The following is a 22145-nucleotide window of genomic DNA, read 5'->3' as shown; positions in this document are numbered from 1 at the left end:
ACTTTAAACATAAATTTAGGATAGGTTCTTTTAATCACACCTGCACAGAATCGGAAAGAATAGGACTGGTTTTGGCCTTTTTATTTTGTTATTCAAGCTTTAAAGGCTGAGCTTTCCCCCATCCCAGGTGCTGTAGGCTTCCTTCTTCCCAGTTGCACTACAGTAACCTAGTAGGCTTTTTCAGCAGCAGGAAAACATAAGTATATACGAGAAAACTTATATTTTTCTGCACTGCATGCTGCATAAGAAAGAGAACTCTTCATTTTACCTCTACTTGTTCAGCACAGCTTGATAATTGCAAAGGATTCTGATCAAGAGATTAGGAAAATGTTGTTAGAAGACAAGGATGTAACCGTCTCTCAGCAGGTAGTAAAGTTTTGTACATTAGCTTATAAAAACACGAGGTCCTACTTAGCCAGGGAATGAGCTGAAAGTCAAATATTTATTAGTTGTTTAATAATTGTTGCAATCTGCTGTTATGGATGCGTGTTGTTGTTGTTTGTTTGTTTGTTGTTTTTGTTTTTAGTGGCCTTTGGCCGTATTAAACTATTTCATATGATGACTAGAAAACTTACAAATATATGAAACACTCTTACACTGAATAAGAACTTTAGCCTCTAAAGCCTTGTATTGTCTACTCTGAGCCAGCAGCAATGTACTAAGATCCTGTTACCTTCACCTGTCTGGTTTTCAAACTGTAGACTGGAGCACATAGCCTTGATGTGCCTGGATAGCAAATGTGAAGTTCAAGAAGAGGAATAAAATTGGAAGTACATAATGCCTTCTTCCTCCACCACAAGTCAAGACCTAGGTAGATGAACAGTGGAATTTGAAGCAGACATTTATACCCTTATAAGCCAATGGACTTAGGTGTAGCTATGTCTTCTCAGAATGCTACTGTAAGTGACCCACATCAGTGGACATTCATTGATGCATGCTGGTGATGACTGAACCCTTCCAGCCCCACCAATCCTATATGATTTCTGAAGAAGGGAATCCAAAAAGACCTTTGTTCTTACATTTCCCTATGTGTGGCTTTAGGAGGATTCAGAAATATTTTGTTTTATTCTGTGAGATTACTACCTTTGATCCACAGCTGTAATCTATACACAGACCGCTCTATTCAAAGATATCTGCACATTCACCTGTAGAATAGACAATTTAGAAGGGAAGCAAAAGTTCAAAAAGCTTGAGAAAAATTAACTGGAGATACCAGATGCTGAAACTTACTATACACAAAACATGTGATATCGTGAGCTAAAGCCCCTCTCTGAACACTCTGGGAAGCCTGCACATCACACACGCACTAAGCAGCATCTTATTCCTTCCTTCCTTCCTTCCTTCCTTCCTTCCTTCCTTCCTTCCTTCCTTCCTTCCTTCCTTCCTTCCTTCCTTCCTTCCTTCCTTCCTTCCTTCCTTCCTTCCTTCCTTCCTTCCTTCCTTCATTCATTCATTCATTCATTCATTCATTCATTCATTCATTCATTCATTCATTCATTCATTCACACTTTTAGACCGCCCTCCCCCGAAGGGCTCAGGGCGGTGTACATCAAATATAAATGTACTTTCACCTGCCTTTCCAATGACTGTTGTGGGTTTGGATGGTGTTTCTTTTAAAGGACACATTCAATCATGCTTACGGAGCTCCAAAATTGGCAGGCTTGTCTTAAGTTACCTTTGAACATGCGGGATCAGAAATAGGAAGTGTACTTGTATATACAACCATGTGCATAGGATTGTTGATACAAATACATATTTGTGGCTTGATAATCTATTTCAACAGAGTTTCATGTCTCTGAACCTGGTCCGGATAAAACTGCTAGTTCTGTTTGCATATTCTCTCTCTCTTTTGGTAACAGTTTCCATGAGATTCAGCTCTGGACACCAGAGGGATGCAATGTAGACACAAATTCAGAATACTGTATATTACTCTGAGAATTAATTTGAATATGTATTAGGGGGTGGGGAAAATCTGCTGTGGTTTGTTTTGTTTTTAATGTGTTCTATTCAGTCTTCCCCAAGTCTGTAGATCTGTATTTCAGTATCTCATAAATGTTACAATATCAGGGTGTAAATCAGAGCTAGCATTAAGTGCATCTCAGGAAGTCATGTGACTTTCATACAGCAGCTGCAGGCAGTGCATACAAAGGCAATCAATGAAGCTTCTACTCTTCAATTGTGAGTGCATCAGAAGACCTGGCAGCAAGGCAGTTGTCTCTCAATATGGTTGCAAACTGGCTCAAAATCATTGTTTAAGTCTTATATGAATTATGATCCATCCACTGTGATGGACAGGAGGCTGTCCTGCCTCTGAAGGGAAAATCGGCCACTCAGATGAGCCCATAGGAGTGCTTCTCTAGCATCCAATCACCTTCGAGAAGGGGGATGAGATGTTGGAAGGATCACAGAAAAGGGGATTCTAACAACTCTCTGAAGTCATAGCCAGTTTACATTTTTGTGCCTCAGCCAGCTTTCTACTTTATCTATTTGGAGACCTGTTCTGCTGGTTGGTTCCTTGCAGGCTTAAAGCTGGATCCACACCTGGACTCAGCCACACTCAGACTGAAACCAGCTGCTCTGGAGCCTCTAGCTTTATACTGCTGGCTCTGCCCCCCACCCCCACCTCCACCTCCAGTCAAGCAGAGTTTGGGGGTGGATCCAACAGTATAAAGCAAGAGGGCTTGAGAGCAGCCAGCTTCTGTCTGAGCTCAGCTGAGACCAGGCTTGGATCTAGCTCTAAGCTGCAGCTTACCGTTGGTCCAAGCTAGCCTTAGCTGGGCTCAAATGGGTCCTTGCTATTCCCATCACCATGTGGAGATTGGATGTGGCAAACTCAACCTCCACATGGAGGTGCAGGCAGGGCCAGTGCTGCTGGCCCTGTTTGCCATCTCCATGTGAAGATCGTGAGCATGGCCTTCAACTGCACTCCCAATGGGGTTGGAGGGCAGGGCAGGGTTGCAAAATGTGATGCCTGAGGCTGTTGATCCCCCCAGAAATGATGCCTGAGGCTCTTGATCCCCCCTTGCCCTCTTAGATATGCTACTGGGCACACAGTAAAGCACTTGAGAGGCAGATCTTAACTGGTGGGCCAGATACTATGGAAGGATACAGTTCCGCCACTGGGCATAATCTCTTTTCCAGAGTGTCTGCAATACTATTTGGCGGGTTGGGAGGTTGACAGTCAGGACAGGACCTCAGTGCCCTCCATCTCAATTAGCAGGATGAGCTGACAATCAGCAGAACCATTTATGGGTTCATGCATGTGCAGACGTTTTTGAATGCTATCATGCTGCATCTAACATGCTGAATCTAACATGCTGCATCATAAGACATGAATAGCAAACTGAAAACCGAACTGCAATAACAGAGGTAACACAGAGAACTCAAAATAGAACCTGGAGAGGAAAAGTCTTGGACTGTTAAAGGCTCCATGTTGTAGTGTTTGCCACTGAACCAGCAAGTGGGTAAAAAAATCTTTATTGCCTCTGCATTCATTCTGCAATTTGCCCATCATACATTGCCTCTCTTCATTCAAACATGAAGAAATTAGGAAAAGGAAAAGAAGCTACTAGCCTCCCAAATGGTTTCATCATCAGTCCTCCAGCACAATTAGGTGTCTGTTCAGTGAATTTGAGCTACCAATTAATGCCACAATTAATTTTGTCTCCGAATGCAGCAAGTGAAGCAGAAGGAGAACAGTGTGCAGGGAGGCCAGTACTTGGCCATTTGTAAGGGCCTTCTCTCTGCCAGGCTGTAAACTGGCAGAAGGGAGCTTGACTCACAGAGAGGTCTGAAAGCTCAGTAGGGAAAACAGGGTTGCCAGATGTCTCTGTACTGCACGGACTATCCAGTATTCCAGAAACAGTAAGCCCTCATAGACCATGATGTCCATCTTTGCCTTACAACAATGCAGCTCTGCAGTCATGTGTTATCGGTCTCTTTTTTTATTTGGAAATTCTGAGTGACAGCTGGAAGCTGCAAAAAAGCATGTATAAAACTTGCAACTGACAAAATTTAGAACCACTTGATCAACATTTTAGATACACAGATCTCAAGGAATTAGGCAAAACAGAATGCCGGGACCAGGGAAGGGATAAGAATGCCAGCCTCCAGGTGAGACCTGGGGATCCCCTGGTGCTGACCTTTAAGGCCTGGGGCCCTCATACCTTCGAGACCGTGTTACCCAATATGTCCCAACTTGGCCTCTGTGATCTGCAGAGGAAAATTTACTGGTGGTCCCCGGCCCCGCAATGATGCGGCTTGCCTCTATCCAGGCCAGGGTTTTTTTGGCCCTGGCCCCCGCCTGGTGGAATGCTCTTCTTCCAGCTGTTCAGGCCCTGCAGGACCTTGGTGAGTTCCACAGGGCCTGTAAAACTGAGCTGTTCCACAGAGCCTTCGGAGAGGCTAGCCGCGGATTGTCCGCCCCCTCCTGATGCCCCATGTACCATCTGGACATACCATCTGCGGTAATCTGCCAATCCCCTCCCAAGACGGTATGGAGTAGGGAGTTTTGAGATTCGAACGCCTCTTTTAAAATATGGGTTTTTGCATGTTATGATGTTGCTACTGTTTTAATGGATTTTAATGCACTTTTGATTTTTTGTTATACTAGGTTATATTGTCTGTTGTTGGTTTTATTGTACACTGCCATGAGCGGTCTATTAAATATAATACTGGTAAATAATAATAATAATTACAGCTCATCTGGTTGCTTTGCAGGTGTACTCTATGGCATTTTACTCCACTGAGGTGTCTGTCCTCCCTAGGCTCTATTCCCAGATCTGAAGGAATTTTCCAACCTGGATCTGACAGCCCTCCCCCCATCCCCCATCATCCACTGATGGCCGTGAGGGAAGCTCTCCAGTCGACCCTAGGGTTGCCATCTTTTTTCTTCAGCAGTTCTGCCATGGAGCTATTCCGCTATCCCTCACCGGTGGCCAGGGCAAGCCTGTAGCTCTGCCACGTGGGAGCTGTAAGATGCTGCAATCATGCAGGAACATGCTGATGGTCACTTTACTAAACATATAGTAACCTTTTCAGGAAAAAAGGAATATGGGAACACAAGGCCAGTCAGAGTCCTTCATACCATTCCTCTAGGTAGCTTATCCAGAAACATGAGTAAAACCTGGACAGGAAGTGCTCCAGATTCTAGTATCCTGGAACTAATATAAACCATGAAATTGAAAAATGAACGTTTCAGGAGCCAAGCTAGGCATGTGTGACAATCTTAGAGAGAAGCTGTCAAGATTACTTAAAAATTCAGGCTGATGCTTGGCATTGATTGCTGATATTTACAGTAGAGAACAGGTTTCGTGGGCCAGAGAGACAGAATCTCATCTGTCAAAGGAACTTAATGGCTGCTGGCTGCTCTTTTTAGGGTCAAACCTGTTAGCATCTGTGTCAGAAATATGGCTTTGAACCACACATACAAAGAGGGTGTGTTGTCTTCCATTAGAAAAGCTGAAATTCTTTCAGTTTTGAAGAGGCCGAATATTTAATAATCTGTATATATTTTATAATCATCTGCTTGTCCTGAAAGAGAAGTTTCTTTAAGTTGAATTGTCCTGGCAAAATTAGGGCATTTATCAGCTGTCATGGAAGGAAGCCTGCCTTTTGGGAGGGAAAGATGTTTTGGGCAGCACAATCCAGAGAGGGGAGGGGCTCAATGGGCTGTGAGAGAGGTGCCTGGCCATGCTGATGTATTTGTCCCCTCCACCAGTGTAAGGGCCACCCCTGCCAGTGGAGAGGGCAAAGACTCCAGCAGCTTGATACCCCACAGCTCCACAACAGTGAAACCCAGAAGTGGGTGCATTGTGAAGCAACACTGGACTCCAGCCTGCTGCCAGCACAGGGAAAGGTGAGCCAGGGCATTTCCAGGGTTCAGTCAACTTTAGTTGGCTTCCACTTGGGCTTCAGAGCCTGGAACGTCATGGCCAGGGCCTTCAACTTATACCACTCAAAAGGTTAAGTCTACAGAGATCTTCCAAGCAGCCAGGATCTTTTTTCATTTTGCTACCTCCTTATACTGCCTAAAGACCCTCTGGAGGAAGCACAGTGGTGCGGGAGCAGGGCCGTCTTCAGCCACCTTTGGCTGTAGGTTGGGCATTTCCCTTGTTTGGTACATTACATTGCTCTCCTTTGCCATTCAAGCACTGGCTCATTCCACACATGCAGAATAATGCACTTTCAAACTGCTTTCAGTGCTCTTTGAGGCTGTGCGGAATGGCAAAATCCACTTGCAAACAGTTGTGAAAGTGGTTTGAAAATGCATTATTTTGTGTGTGCGGAAGGGGCTACTGAGTCTCAGTGATGAGGATCCCCCTCATAACAACAATAGCATTTTTAAAACAGTGGAGCTGGCTTGAAAGTGCTCTCAGTCACATTTAAAGTAAACAAGTTGGCGATATGTGAAAACTCAGTTCTATGCTTTTCTCTCAAGAGTCATTTTAACTGGAGAAAAGTTTGACCTTGATACTATGATGTAACCAAGCAGGCTTGGGCATTTCCCTTGTTTGGTACTGCATTTGTTTTGAATGGGCCCTTTGGGGAGCAAATCAAAAGACACATGAAGGAATGTCCATGTGCTGCATAAAGGGGAGGGGAGAGAGTGGAGAAGCCCAGTGGACAGCTGATCCAGAATTCAACTTGCGGAAATGTAAATTCTTCAATATAACTCTCAATGCCAGGCTCTCTCTGTAAGGGAAGAACCTGCTGTGGCTGGTCTTAAAATCTTGTGTGTCCTCATTCTTCAACTTCAGCAGCATAGCAGCCAGTCAGCACCTCACAAACTAGCAGGTGCTCCGAAGTGCTTCTCAAAGTCAGCATAATACTTTACACATGCCCAGCATACTCGGCACCACCTCACATGGGTGGCTGCAGGGGTGCTGCTGAGTGGAATCTTGGTGCTCTTGATTTAACCACCTCCATTAAAAGATCATCATCCAAGTGCTTTTAAACTGACCCACAGACTGCCAACTTATTGCGCCCCTCTTCTATTCCTCTTACTCATGAAATGTTTCTTTCCCCAAAGACAACATTGTTCTCTTTCCATGATGGTGGTGGTGGAAAGTGTCATCAAGTTGCAGCTGACTTATTGCAACCTCATGAGGTTTCGTGGCAACAGACGAGCCGAGCTAGTTTTCCATTGCCTCTGTGTAGCATTCCTAGTATTCCTTGGAGATCTCTCGTCCAAGTTCTAATCAGGTCCAGCCCTGCTTAGCTTCTGAGATCTGATGAAATCAGGCTAGACTGGACCATCCAAGGCAGGGTTCACTCCTCCATTATGACATAATATAATATAGTGATATACTGAAGACTCTCCATGCTTCAGACAATCCGATGGCACTAACTTAACTGATAAGTCTTTCCTTCTCATTGCAAACAAATGCAAACCAAAACCCACAGAATACAGACTCTGTATTCACGTCAAAGTTATAGATCCAGGTAAGAGAGAGTCTGACACATCTGGGGCACAATTTTCTATTAACAGTGGCTTGCAGTCTATGGTTAGTGGTTGTGTGACATTAGGAGTAATTTTATACTCATTTCCATTTATAGTCCAGATGCAGCCAAGAATGAAAAACACACAAATTGTCCATCAGAAGATGGCACCTCTGCATCAGCAGTTCTGTAAATGTAGTACATACAGCATGGTGTAGTGGTTAAGAGCAGGTGGACTCTAATCTGGAGAACTGGGTTTGATTCTCCACTCCTGTGTCTGGTGAACCAAATTTGTTTCCCCACTCCTCCATTCCTGCTGAGTGACTTTGGGCTAGTCACAATTCATTCAGAACTCTCTCAGCTCAACCTACCTCACAAGATGTCTGTTGTGGGGAGAGGAAGAGAAAGGAGTTTGTAAGCCCCTTTGAGTTTCCTTACAGGACAGAAAGGGTGGTATGAATCTAAACTCTTTCCTCTTTCAACCACCAGTGAGCAAGGAGTCACTTAAACCATGTTTAAAGAGTTGAGACAACCCTGACAGAAACTAAACCACCTAATACACGATTACATAGCCTTTGGTCTGGTCCCAGTGGCTCGTGCCTCCATTTTATTCTTAATTCCAAGACATTTGGAAAACTTTGAGAGATAGAAAGGATTTACGCTTCAATCTGACCTAAGCAGCAGAAGAGCCTTTGCATAGCTCGCAGATCAATAGAAGCAGCCCATGCCTTGAACATTATTTTCTTTCAGTGTCCACAGATGGGAATTCACTTCAAAGACAGGGAGGTTAGGCAAAAATAATAATAAAAACGTGCCGCCTTCAGCAGAGGTCATTGTGGCTCCAGAGCTCAGGGAGAGTGCAGCTGTCTGCCGCTCATCACAGCCTTCTGTCAGGGTTAATCAGCTACAAGCCAGCCGAAGAGGGGAGACGGCTGATAATATAGCCCTGTTATTAAAGTTTTCTTCAGCCACTCTGAAAAAGACAATTCAGCCTCTATTGAACCCACTTTTCTGTTTTGTGTAAAGAACAGCCAGCAACAGACAGTGTTTTCTATGCACTGGCAGGGAGCAAGAACATTTGCCTATGCCTGTCCTATCTTGATCTTTTAGCTGTGGAAGGTGGAAGTTGCGGTTAATCCTTATCCCTACAGAAATTGGATGTATTCAGCATTTTCCTCTAAAGTTTCTCATGAATTTTCCTTATGGCACATCTGCCTGGAAGGGTATTTTTCTTCTACTCTTTCAGTTCTGCGTCTCTAGAAATAGAAGGTATGGTGAGACTTACAACAAATCTGTATATCTCTTACTAGTCCATTTCTCTGCCATGCAGATGTGAAGTGCAGAATCAAAGACACATAAACAATCCCTGAAGAAGCCTTCTTGCAAATATATCCTTAGTTTACAGGTAATCCAGTGGTCAATTCTAGTGAGAAATTAAGAGCCTTTGCAAAAACATTGCCAAAAAGGAAAGAGTAGTAATTCAACCATGCTGGCTATCTTCCTAGAAAGCTTAGAACATTTCCATTGTAACAAATATGATTCCTACCATCAAATCCCTATTTCTATCTTTTGCTTCTCATAAATCTCCCTGATATTGAAATGACTAGACTCCACAACTTCCTGAATGCAAAATACACATATGTAGTTTCAAAGGATTTGCTTAAATTGCATTTTTCCCACTCAAAATATATGCATATGGTGACTCACAGAAAATTGACTGGGTTGCTGCTTACATTCTTTTGATGGAACAATGTGCAATTTGTTTAGATGAGCACCCTTCATTGATGTAGCGTACATAAATTTTGTACTTGCAAATCGGTTCCTGATTACCAGGGAAACAGACCTCACTATTTAAAGCTGAAATCTAAAAATAAGCATTTTGCTGGGCACAGCATATTTCTGACCTATTCATGTAAAGCTACTCTTCTGTCTTTGGAAATGATATGTCATGGGTTCCCAAAATCTAAGGTTATGTTTGGTAACGGATTCATGTACACAACAAACTTGTATCAAGGCATTATTCAACACAATATCCGACAATAATTTATTAAGCCAGTCAGAAGATTTCTATTTGCGTTGTTTCCAGTCCTTGAACACACAAGAGTTTGGCATTAACAATGAATGTATCGGGGAGCTCTGAAAAAGAGAGGCTCATTTTTGGTTCCATATGGCTGGCATATCCCCGCCACTCAGAAAACCTCTCTTGACAGGCAATAATTGTCTCTTTGAATCTCATTTAAACATCTGTAGGGACCTCTGCTAGGAAGTGCCAGTGATGGGATGGTGCTGATGGTAAGATTTATATATGCTTGAGCAGCTAAGGGAGAAAGTCAGCATCCAGGTGAAAGAAAGAAGAGGAACGGACTGGCACAGACCATTTAGCAGACATAAAAATGTACACCTATCCTAGAGAAAATCCCATTCAGCACTGATTAGACAAGCTTGAAGTCTCCCTAAACTGAGAGGGGAAATAAAACTGGGGACTGTTGGTGCTCCTCCTCCTTTCAGTTGTTATGACCACTGCAAGAGGACAGAGTCAACCAAGCAAAGAGGAGCCCAGAAAAGGAGGGCCTTGCAGCAAGAAGCATTTGTTTAAGTACATTTTAAAATGTTGTCCTTCTTCCAAGGAGTTAAGCACAGCACACATGGTTGGAAGCGAGTTAGGTTAGGCCAGAGGTGTCCAACTCTGGTGCTTCAGATGTCAATGGACTACAATTCTCATCAGCCCCTGCTGGCATGGCAACTTGGGGCTGATGGGAATTGTAGTCCATGAACATCTGAAGTGCCAGAGTTGAACATCTCTGGGTTAGGCTGACAGAAAACACTCCAGGTTCACCTAGTCATCTTCACAGTAAGCTGGGATTTGTAGCTGGGTCACCCAAGCCAAGTCCTACACTCCACTCCACTCCACTCCACCACACCGAACCTATTTCTTTGATTCTAGTGAGCTAGTTGATCCATGTGTAGTTCAGTAAATGTGAATTAAACACATGTGAGTAGCTTTTGGCGAGTCTGATGAAAACCACTGAGGTTTGGAAGATGCCCAAGGTCTTGGTAGAATTGCTTAGGTTTGCCAACAGCTGCTGGAACTACTCTCAGCAGAGACAAAGGCACCACTCAATAGCTTCTTTGCTAGAAAAGTCCAGTATTAACCATCTTTCATTCAATCAGCCTCCACCAGGATAGTAACTTGACAAAGTTCCTGGGCTGAATTGAGATGTAGTTTGTTTAAACCACAGTGTGCTGCACAAACCCTGGTGTGACTACCCTTCTTGGAAAAAGGAAAGGAGCCAAACGTTCATCTGTTATGCATATTTGGTAGACCAACTAGCATTTGTGCAATGAACTGTAATTAAACTTTGGTTTATTGCAGAATCTAAATGTAGTGTTTGCTTATAATGCACTAAAACATTCCTTTTTTTAAGAACCAAATATACATGGTGCTGGAACGCCATAAATAGCGCCCTTGACGTGTAACCTGACCCTAAAAAGCAGAGGGGGGTTGGCATGGAAGGGGAGTTAACTTTCTCCTGAATATGCATGTATGCGCACATGCACATACTGTTTCCTTGTTTTAAAATATCCCACTGGGAAAAAAGAGGGACAAAGCAGGATCTTATAGAATACCTTTTCCTCTACCAGGCATAAAGCAACTGGGGAGGGGCATTTTGAATTGGGAAAATGGCACAAACAGAACTCAGACTCTCCCTTTCCCTAGCAACACGGCCTCCTTTACAGCAGTTTCCTTGGGGTCAAATTATACAATGGGAGTTCCAGTTACAGAACTCTGGCATCACATGTAGTTGGATCCTTAGCTTCCCTGCACTCTCATTTGATGTGAATGCTGGATAAATACAAAATGCAGAATTGCCAACATACCTTTAGGACCAAGACAAGACAAGATGGAGGAATCTGCATGTATTTTATTCATGTTTCTGTTAATTCATATTTAAAAGCATACATTCCTACAGATAGTAAAGTTACCCAGCTAGTGAGTGGAGCTAAACGCTGTCTTTGTTCCGCCTTACTTTGTTTTATTGCTGACAGTCTAACTTCAGTACCAGAAGTAAACTAGTATAAGCTAGAGGAGACGGTAGCTTGAGAGACCTCTTGGACTGCACGCTAAAATACTTGATTCTTAGGTGACATTGGTGGGTAGGACAGCGTTTTTTCCATCTTCGCTTAATATCCTAGCTGTGGCTAGGGTTGCCAGCTTTGGGTTGGGAAATATCTGAAGATTTTAGGGGTGGAGTCTGAGGAAGGCAGCGATTGGAGACTGGAGGGACCTCAGCAGGGTATAATCCCATACAGTCCGCCCTCCAAAGCAGCCGTTTTCCCCGAGGGAACTAATCACTGTCTGCTGAAGATCAATTGTAATACTGGGAGACCTCAAGGCCCCACCTGGAGATTGACAACTCTTGCTGTGGTCATTGCTACACTCATGAGACGTTGGTTACTGGGTGATCCTCCACAGTAACTTCAAGACTGGATTACACTAATGCTGTCTTTGTGGGACCATTTTTGAGAGTGTTTCAAAATCACAGTGAGTCCAGAATAGAGCAGCTATTTTTTTCAAATTAGGGCCTCTTGTAGCTAAATGCAACATAAATCTCTACACTACTACAGTGTTTATTGGTTAGTTTCCTGCTCTAGTTCAAAGTTCTGGATTTGAACATTGAAGTGTTAAATGATTTGGGTCTCAAACATTTGAAGATGTGCATCCTCCCACATATTTTCCCCATGCCTTGGTTATTTAGGGAAACCATTTTTGAGTGCCTCAGCCACCTGAAACATGGCCAGAGATTAGTCACTTGGGATTTCTTAGTGATGACACCTGTACTAAGGTGCTCTCATATTTATGGAGCTTTTATCATTCAGATGGGTTTTTAAAAAAAAAATTGAGGAGGCCTACAGCCTACAGCCTACAGAATTTTAGATACTTTTTACTGACTGCCAAGCCAGTGCAAGGTTGTGTTTAAGAGCAGCAGACTTTAATCCGGAGAAGCAGATTCAGTTCCTCCTGATAAAGCTTGCTGGGTGACCTGAGCCTGTCAAAATTTTCTTAGAACTCTCTCAGTCCACACGGAGGCAGGCAATGGCAAACCATCTCCAAATGTCTCTTGCCTTGAAAATCCTACAGGATTGTCATAAGATTGCTGTGACTTGAGAACACAGATGTGCGTGTGCATGCGCACACACACATAGAAAGAGTCTATAATTCTCTGAGTTTTTTATTCATGTTTCAATTTTGTCCTTAAATACATGTATGGGCATATTTTACTGAATTTGTAAACAACCAAAACAATCCTTCACGTTAGTCAGCAGGATATTATATGTTCAGAATAAGCTTCTGTTTTCCACCCCTCTCCCCTTACACGTTTGTTTATTATGACTAGTTGAGAGCAGAATTGGAAGCTCCATCCTCCAATCCTATTATTGCTCTACAGTGACACAATAACTCTAGCCAGAGTACACTAAATCCCTTTTCTCCTACACAGGATGCTTATTACTAGGCTGGCCTGCTTCTTCACATAAGAGCCATTGCCATGGAAACCACCAGAGGCTCAAGAGTGTCTGACTGAGGCAATGAATGATTTAACTATTATACTGTGTAGAAGTGGGACGAGAATGTTCTATATATGAAGGCAGTTTAAAGACTCACCCTAGATCCTGTATAGGCCCACTTGCATTCTTCCTTTTAAGACTTCCTGGGTGATGACATGATTTAGTGATCCTATGCAGTATCTACATGGGGGTTTTCCCTGCAACCTGTATATATGGATCAGCCCTTCTCAACACAGGTCACTCACTGTCAATACCAGGAAAGTCTAGCAGCACCATTGAGACTGTCAGGAGTCATAGAATGCAACTTAGCAGAACTAACACCAGTATCACCTTGAGGCTACAAGATTTTGATGGAATACACTTTTGAAAGTTGCAGCCGTTTTCATCTGACAGTAGAGAGCTTTGACACTGAAAAGTTCATTCCCTGAAAATGTTGTTGGTCTCTACTGGATTCTACTGGACTTGAATCTTACTGTTCTACTGCAGACCAACATGGCTATCCACTGAAACTTATCAGAATGGAATGGTAGGATCCAACACCTTATCCTTTCCTGTTTTTACTAATCTCTGATCATGTTCCTACAGACCATCCATGTTCCATGGCAATTTCATTTTCCTGGCCCTTGAAAGGAATGTCTGAGTCCAGAGTTATATTATAATAGCCTCAAAACATATACAGGATTACCTTATATTTATCAGTCTATATTTCTCCTGTCTAACAAAGAGTTTAGGTATTGGTTATGTCCACAAGGCTTCTAGCATCTGCATATGAAAGATAAGCTTTTGCTTATCAGAAGCCTTTGTTCTACCTGCCTGACCCATGCAAATCTGTGCACTATGAACAGCTACAGGGTGAGTTCCCATGAATTCATGCTTTCCAAAGCAAAGTATTAATTAATTTACATATTTCTTCCTTGGCACTGAAAGCATTGCATGTTATATGTTCAATAAGCAACTTATGCTCCCTAGTGCAATGACTCTTACAAAAGCCATATAGCTCCCCAGAATGCAATTTAAACATCTGGGGAGTATTCAGAATTTTAGGAAACCCCTTGTCTTTCCTTGCAATAGTTTCTGACAAGCAAGTGGACAGCAGTTTTATGCTATTCACCTGACAGTGAAGACAACCTCCCCAGTTCTTCTAAACCAGTGGTTCACAACCATTTTCACTTGCATACCCCTTGGCAATCCATCTCCCTAAAATTGTACCCCCATATTAGTAAACTCATTATGTATTTTTTCACTTACCCCCAAACATTCTGGCATGTACCCTGGGGGTACATGTACCCCAGGTTAGGAACCACAGTACCACACAGAAAATGAGCCAAAACAGAAATTTCCCTTCCTAACTGGGGACAAAACAGATATGCACAAAATAAGAACAGCACATTTTGAAAGGGTCTTTCTGCACAAACTTGCATCTTTCCTCAGTAGATTGGGGGAGGGATTGGGGAAGGGATTGATTTTTCAGTGAACAAGAGCAAGAGGGAAAGGGTTAAGAGACTCCAAATTGTGAAATTCCTAAAGATTTTGAGGCAGACCCTCAGGAGGGCAGGTTTTGAGGAGGGGAGGAACTTCTGCAGGGTATAATGTTTTGGAGGGTTGACTCTATAAGCAGGCATTTTATCCACAGGAACTGATCTCTGCCGACTGGAGATCACTTGTATTTTCAGAAGGTCTCCAGACCCCAGCTAAAGATTGGCACTCTAGGAAGCCCAAGCATATCCATCTCCCACTTAGATTTCAGCCTCTGTTGCCATGCCTGCCATTCATATCCCTGCAGCCCCTCTCCCTGAGCACTTTTCATCCAGCACGGGTCACTACCCCTATCAAAGCTCAACTGAGTGTTTGGAGGGGGCGGAGTAGAAGCTGCCAGGAGATAAGCTGGGGGGGGGGGTAGGGGAACAGTTCTACACTCCTTAGTGAGACTGAGATCCCTTGAGCAGTGAAAATTAGACCCCCTCCACTTCCATTTTCTACATGGTGGAGGTAGTTCCACATTTAACAAGGAACTGCCACCATCATTTGCAAGTCTGCTTTTCATATTTCCACTGAACAATTTCATAAACCCACGTTTCTGCTATTCTTTGCTACTTTTGACAGGCTCCAGGGCTTGGTACACATTTGGGGGCTGCTTGGGAGGGAGGTTTAATATCACTGAAATCTCTCTCCCTTTCCCTACCACAGATGGGGAAAGGAGTCTTGTCTCATCCCTAGGGGGGAGCAAGCAACTATGAGCCATGCCCAGCTGTGCATAGGGTATGGTGTCTGCAGGCATTTAAGTTCTAGCATTCCACATGAATTTGAGGTCCTATGGGGGATGCACAACATTGTTGAAACCTACTATTCACCTTCTTATATTGCACAGCTAGTTTAGTGGGGAGTCCATACTGGGATGCCTGTAATAAGGAAGACAACAAAATACCAAGATAAAGAACACAGATGTAGATTAACATTTTCCCATTGTTTAGAAGTGGGGAAAAAAGAAAACAAGAAGCAAAGCCTCAAGTGTGGGTAAAGTGGGCAATCACACAGATTATAGAAAATCCCTTTGGTCCAGCCCTTCAAATCTCTGAGACCATAGGAAACTTGTAATCCAATGGCTCTATCCAGTAAATGGGATTATAGATTGCCAGATTAGCTCCTGCTGTGGGCGAACATGAAGTGAGCAAAAACAAGCAAGTGCAAAATGGGGGACAGATAAGAGCTGAGCCCGCTCTTGCTGACCACAGCAATTTGATGACATCATGTCAGCCTGCAGGGGGAAGGGTATAACTCTAATACTACACTAAAAAAGAAAAAGTGTAACTGCCCTCAATTTGCCTCTATAGCAGATCTCATCATGTCACGTTTGCCCAAGAAATTGTCCCAGGATATGGTTGGAATGAACTTGGTATAATAATCTTGCTGAAGTCAAGAAGGCCAGGATCTACTCAATGTCTAGGTGGGAGATTTTGCCCTGTTGAGTAGTACTATCCTTTAAGAAAAGCACAATGGTATAGTATTCAATGTGCTGGACTAGGGTTTGGGAGCCCCAGATTTGAATTCCCACTGCACTGTGGGAGCTTATCAGATAACCTTAACACTTCACAAGGTGGTTGTTGTGAGGATCAAGTGAAAGAAGAAAGAATAATGTTGCAAGTCATTTTGGAAATACTGCCCATCTCAGTAGTGGGATGAAATGTTCACTTTGAATTATCTGCTAGGGATAGATAATTTGAGAGGATGTCTTATTGGCAGAAGGGTATCATTTGGGTGATTTCCAGCTTCAAGAGGACAGGAGAAGTCCTCTTTCCAGCTTCAAGAGGACATGATAAGTTTCAACAAAAGATTCACAGTGAGATCCACTCCTGTATAAGGATGAAATTTCATTGCTTAAAAGGCATGAATTTAAGGATAATTTGTTACTTTTTTCAATACCTCACAAAGTAATGAATCAGCAAAGCTCAAACATATATCTCCCCCTTTCTCTAAGCCCATAAAGCCATTTAATAGTTCATCACAGCTACTTTATGAATAGATCCAGTGGACCAGACCTCCTGAGGTACTCCTGGGAAATAATCACATGTGATCTGACGCACAAGACTTCCTCACCCCTAAATGATACCCTTCATTGTAGAACCAATTTGTCAGCAAAAAAAAGCAGTCAGAAGTCTGGCTTTTAAATTTGGGTTAAAAAAGCAATCCGAGCATAACAAATTGAGGAGGACTCCAGAGGCCCAGGTCTTTTGGGAAGATGTACACACACTAAGATTTTTTTTTCACATTCCCACTCTGCCCTATCAAACAGATCACATCTGATTTCTGCTGCCAGTGAACCTTGAGATAATGCACAACTGTGATACCTATAGCCATGCCTTGCCAGCAAGAAATTTGGTGTGGGATTAATTGAGGAGCAGCAGGAAGAAAAGCAATTGCGTAACAGGAATATGGCAGGTGTTCAATGGTGGGATTCAACAGGTTCGCACCACTTCAGCAGAACAAGTTGTTAAAATGGTGCTTGTAAACAACCAGTTGTTAAATTATTTGAATCCCACCCTGCAAGTGTTGCTATGATCTTGAACCATCAGGAACAGACCTCTAGCAAACCAAGAAAGCTACTTTCTTTGGTCCATTTGAAGAAGAAGAGTTTGTATTTATACCCTGGTTTTTTCAACTCTAAGAAGTCTCAAAGTGGCTTACAAATTCCTTCCCTTCATCTTCCTAAAATAGACATCTTGTGAGATAGGTGGAGCTGAGAGAGTTCTGAGAGAATTGTGACTAGCCCAACATCTCCCAGTCTCTTCATGTAAAGGAGTTGGGAATCAAACCTGGTTCTCCAGATTAGAATTCACCTGATCTTAACCAGTACACCACACTGGCACTTAGCCCTCACCCAAGTGGCCCCCACTGTGCTGAGACAAAAATGGTTGGGTCTTACCATGCTCCACCTTAGTGGACCCTTCCTTCACAACCTGGGCACACATCCTGTTCCACCATGTTCAGGCCATGTGCTTTATTAATATCTGATGGTTTGACAATTGGCTTCTATGGCCAGTGTTGACCCTGGTTTCAAAACCCTCCTCCTCTGGTATACCCTTTTCAGGATAGAGATGACAAAAGATTTGTGAACTCATTCACCATTTCCTGGACCATCATTGTCTTAAATTCTACACTTGGATCCTAGAGCCATGGGGACAGAACTAGATAGGACCCAACTGGCGCATTCTAGGACAAAGATAGTCCAAGAAATAGTGGATCACAATTCACAAATCACAAATCACCTGTCATCTTTATCCTGGAAATGGTACAGGAGGCAGCAGTTTCAGTAGAAGAGGTGATGGAAAGGGTTTTCTTCTCTCAGTATGCCTTTGTACCTCTACCTATCTTATAGCATTGGTGAAGTAATGATGGCAGAGTTGGAAGAGGGTAAATAAGAACCAGTAGGTCACCTGATAGAGCCTTTAAACAGTCTGAGTTTGGGGACCACAGGCACTACCCATGATGATGATGATGATGATGATGATTGTAGATTTCACAGCTGCCAGATCTTTAGCTGGTTGCTGGCCTTCATTACAATTCGAGCCTCACCCAGAGGCCCAGGAAGTCGGAATGTATCGGCATAGTATTCGTGCGGATCCCAGCAGGGCTGCCTTCTGAATTTGACAGATGTTAATTTTGTCAATTCAAAGATGTTTCAAGTGCTGCCCTAGTGTTTTTGGGATGGCGCCCAGCGTGCTGATTACCACTGGGACGACCTCAGCTGGCTTGTGCCATAGACGCTGAAGTTCGATTTTCCTCTTTTTTCCGGCTCTGAGTTGTAGTAACAAGCCATGATGGCACGATTTTCTTGCGTACTATACTTCTTTCTTTTGGGTGGTTGGTCCACTTGTAGCCCACTTGTCGACGCATGCCCAGGGACCCCAACATGCGACACGGCCCTTGTTAACCTGCGCAACGTTTGTATCACCATGTTGTATGGGTTGGTGGACACTCTTAGTCTGGTTTCTCAGTTGAGACCTGTCTGGCATGGGAGCCCCTTCTGGTAGAATACCCTACCTTCAGCATAGCTCTCAACATCATTGAAGCATGCAAGCCCCTTCCCCACGACAAGGGGTGCCCATGAGGGGATGATGATGATGATGATGATGATGATGATGATGATGATGATGATGATTGAAATCATGTGTCAGAGAAAGAATTTAGCTAACTTTTACTCTCACGCTTTTTATTCAGTTGGATCCTGCACAGTATTTCTGCAGGCACTAGGACTTCCAGCCATAGAGCACAATGTTCTTGGTTCCACCGTCCTTGGCCATTCCAAAATGCTCCCTAAAATCCTGTTTCTGAGGATCACCCCATTCCCAGGAACAGAATTTTCAGGGACATTCCTTGCTGGAACGGGGGCCCAAGAAAGTCATGTACCATGGGTCCTTGCACCCATAGAAAGCCTGCAATGAACCCAACCTATCATATTGCGCTATATAGGTTAGAATGACTCTCTACAAGAACAGCCAGGATGGTGCGGTGCTTAGTATTAGACTGCAACCTGAGAGATCCAGGTTCAAATCCCCACTCTCTCATAGAAACTTGCTGGGTGACCTTGAGCCAGTCACACTCAGCAGAACCTACTTCACAGGGTTGTTGTGATTATAAAACAGAAGGAAGGAGAACAATGTGATATGTTTTTTGTTTCCACTGGGAAGAAAGGTAGGGTATAAATGAAGTAAAATAGATTGAAAAATAAAGAGGCACTGCATTAGGACTAACGATTTTGTCTTTTCAGATGATACAATAACACTTGATTTGGGAGTTCAGAACATATGCCTCAAGGTGTCCAAACCTGCTGTGGCCTAGAAAAAAGAAGCAGCAGCAGCAGCAGCCACTGCCACCCAAGGTCACCCAGCGGGCTTCATATGTAGTAACGGGAGGGGGGGGGATCTGGTTCACCATAAGAGTGGAGAATCAAACCCGGTTCTCCAGATTAGACTCTACCTGCTCTTAACTGCTACACCACAATGAACTACAGTTTTTTAAAAGTGAAGCATGGATTTCTGAAGGACAAATCTCACTGCTGGCTGCCAGTGACATTTTGCAATCTTGAAAATTACAAATGACAAGATAGAGCTTACAAGGAATTGGAGAGGGGGAGGTATTCCTTTCCTTCCCCATTTTATTCCCCCCAAAATTGCATGTTCATAGTGGGAAGACAGGCTCAGACAAAAGTGTGCCTTCTAACACATATTCTCCCCTCACTATCTGCCCTTTCTTTAAAGGGAAAGTCTAAATTCATTGTCCTATTGACATAAGAAGAGAATGAGAATAGGCTAGAGAGAGCTGCCAGTGCAAGATACCTCTCTCAGACAGCTATCATCTGTCTTTTAAAATGTTTTAGAACATTTGGGTCACTTGGCTAGCTTAGATGAATATTAGATACTACAGTTACTCTGTGCTTCCTTTTCTCTTACCATAGCAACATTTATGCCTAGCAACAGGCATGCATGTGTTACTATACATTCTGCACACACACTCACACATCTCTCTATCATGGCAACAGCTGTGCCTAGCAACAAGGCTCCTCATTTCTCTTCTAGTAAATAATATGTTTCTGAGGCAATCTGATGTTGTGGAATTCTGGACCTTTCTGGTGACGCTAACGTATCACATTCCATAGTTCAGTATCAGCAATTTTTTCACCTGCCATGTTGGTTACCTTTTCCTTAAAACCTTCGAAGAAACAGAAACATTGCCTATTCAGTAAAATATTTATATCTTGCCTTTCCCCCTAGTTCAAGGAGGCTTACAACCTCAAATTAAAAATGTACAGTAATGTGTAAAGTGGGATTGTTCAAGAGGGTATTTTTATGATGGGGATTAACATTGTTGTCAAAATCTCAGAAATTTTAGGCAGTTTTCATTGCTTTTTTCCTTGTATAGATTATACTGTTTTACTGCATTATTCTGCAGTTTTGAAACTTGCTTCTGTTGCACTATTTTAGCGCAATTTTCATTGCTTTCGGTGCATTGTTCTCTGATTTGTAGCTAAGTTTTATTAAAGGTTTTATGCTATTCTTATTACACTTTTTAAACTGTGTATACCACACTGAGTCTCCATGAGAAAAGCAGATGAGAAATGAAGTAAATAAATAAAGTCTGCAGCCTAAAATATGGGTCATTTCACAAATTTGCATGTCATCCTTTGCCCTGGGGACATGATAATCTTCTCTGTATTGTTCCAGTTTTACTGTGTGTACTGCCTTAATGTGAAGTAATGGCTCTCAGTGGGGACATGGGCTGCACTGTCCCACGATATTGGAAAGGGAGGGGAAAAAAGAAGCAACTAAATGGCGAAGGATGTCATATCACTTCATGGGGCTACTGGCAGCCTCTGCTAGGCACTGCCATGACTGAAGGAGATTCCTTGCACTATTAGCACTCAACATTTGGGTAGCTCTGAATGCCGCAGTGTGGACTTGCCCCATGTCAACTTCAAAGTCCACTGAGCACTCACTAACCACCCATATGCTGGGAATGCAAGTGGCAAGGGAGACTTGCAGATTGTAGCAATAAACTACAGTCATAGCAACAAGTTCTAGCATAGTCTTGTTGATTAGTGTATCGTAAATATGTCATACCAAATGGGCATAGTACACTTTGGCACAGCACATAGTTCAGTCTTCTCTCACTGCAGCATGAGTGGAGACAATGATAAAAATTGGCCTTTATAGAATATTTCATAACACTTTCAATTTGCTCTATCAGTAATCCTGATGAAACAACCCTGTACATTAAGTCAGAATAATTGCAAGATTCATGGCTGAAACAAGAGGCAAACCTGGGACTTGCCAATATCACAGCTGGATTACCCAATAGGTGCATGCTCAGTGCACCAGCAAAGTAGGAGCTCTGAAAGAAAAAGATATTTTATATATATATCCTTTTAATTAAATTAATTAATTAATAAATTTTAATTAAAAGGATACAAGTCACCATGAGGAAAATCAGTACTTTGGTGAACTTCCGTACACACTACTATACACTCTTGCCCCATTTTTATGCTCACTCTTTCCTTCTCTCTTTTTTTTTTATTTACTCCCCACCTAAACCAAGGGGATGTTGTACTAACAGACTGAAATAATGTGAGGAAATTTGATCCTTTCATGTATTAACCTCATAAATCATTAGCAGACCACTTATACACTTTGAGGAATGATTTTAAACAATTCGAAAACATGTCAAAATATATCTTGCCTGATACTAACTACAAAGGCCTGCTCCACAATCAAATCAAGAAAACAAGCAAATGATGGCAGTGCGCCAGAAACATCATTGAATGTCAGAGACAAATTTTGTGTACCTACTTACTATGCCTTGGTTGATACAAAGAGGACAGGTGAAGTATACAAAGAATATCAAATAGATTTTCTTTTCTAAATGATACAGACTTATTTGATGAAAATATTCATAAGATTCCCAAAGCTAGTTGACTCACATCCTGTTGACCTGAACATCTTTGGAGAACTACATCAGTTCCACTGTAATATGTGCACAAAGTGTAATGAAATAAGAAATAGGAGATTCAGTCCACTGAATCTTCATTACACTAGTGAAAAATGGAACACAATTTGTATTTTCAAACGTAGAGCTCCCACTACTTGTTT

At 42.7% G+C, this 22145-nt stretch overlaps 1 non-coding gene across 1 annotated transcript; it reads right to left on the bottom strand.

Moving 5' to 3' along the window:
- Positions 1-20645: 20645 nt before the first annotated feature.
- LOC125434068 lies at positions 20646-20756 on the bottom strand. Its single transcript, XR_007244713.1, has one exon. It is a non-coding gene; the product is annotated as a U6 spliceosomal RNA (small nuclear RNA).
- Between the last annotated feature and the right edge of the window lie 1389 nt (positions 20757-22145).

The sequence above is a fragment of the Sphaerodactylus townsendi genome, linkage group LG05 (assembly GCF_021028975.2).
Source record: "Sphaerodactylus townsendi isolate TG3544 linkage group LG05, MPM_Stown_v2.3, whole genome shotgun sequence".
NCBI lineage: Eukaryota > Metazoa > Chordata > Lepidosauria > Squamata > Sphaerodactylidae > Sphaerodactylus > Sphaerodactylus townsendi.
Note: the sequence above shows the minus strand (reverse complement) of the source record. Positions and strands in the feature narration are given on the sequence as shown.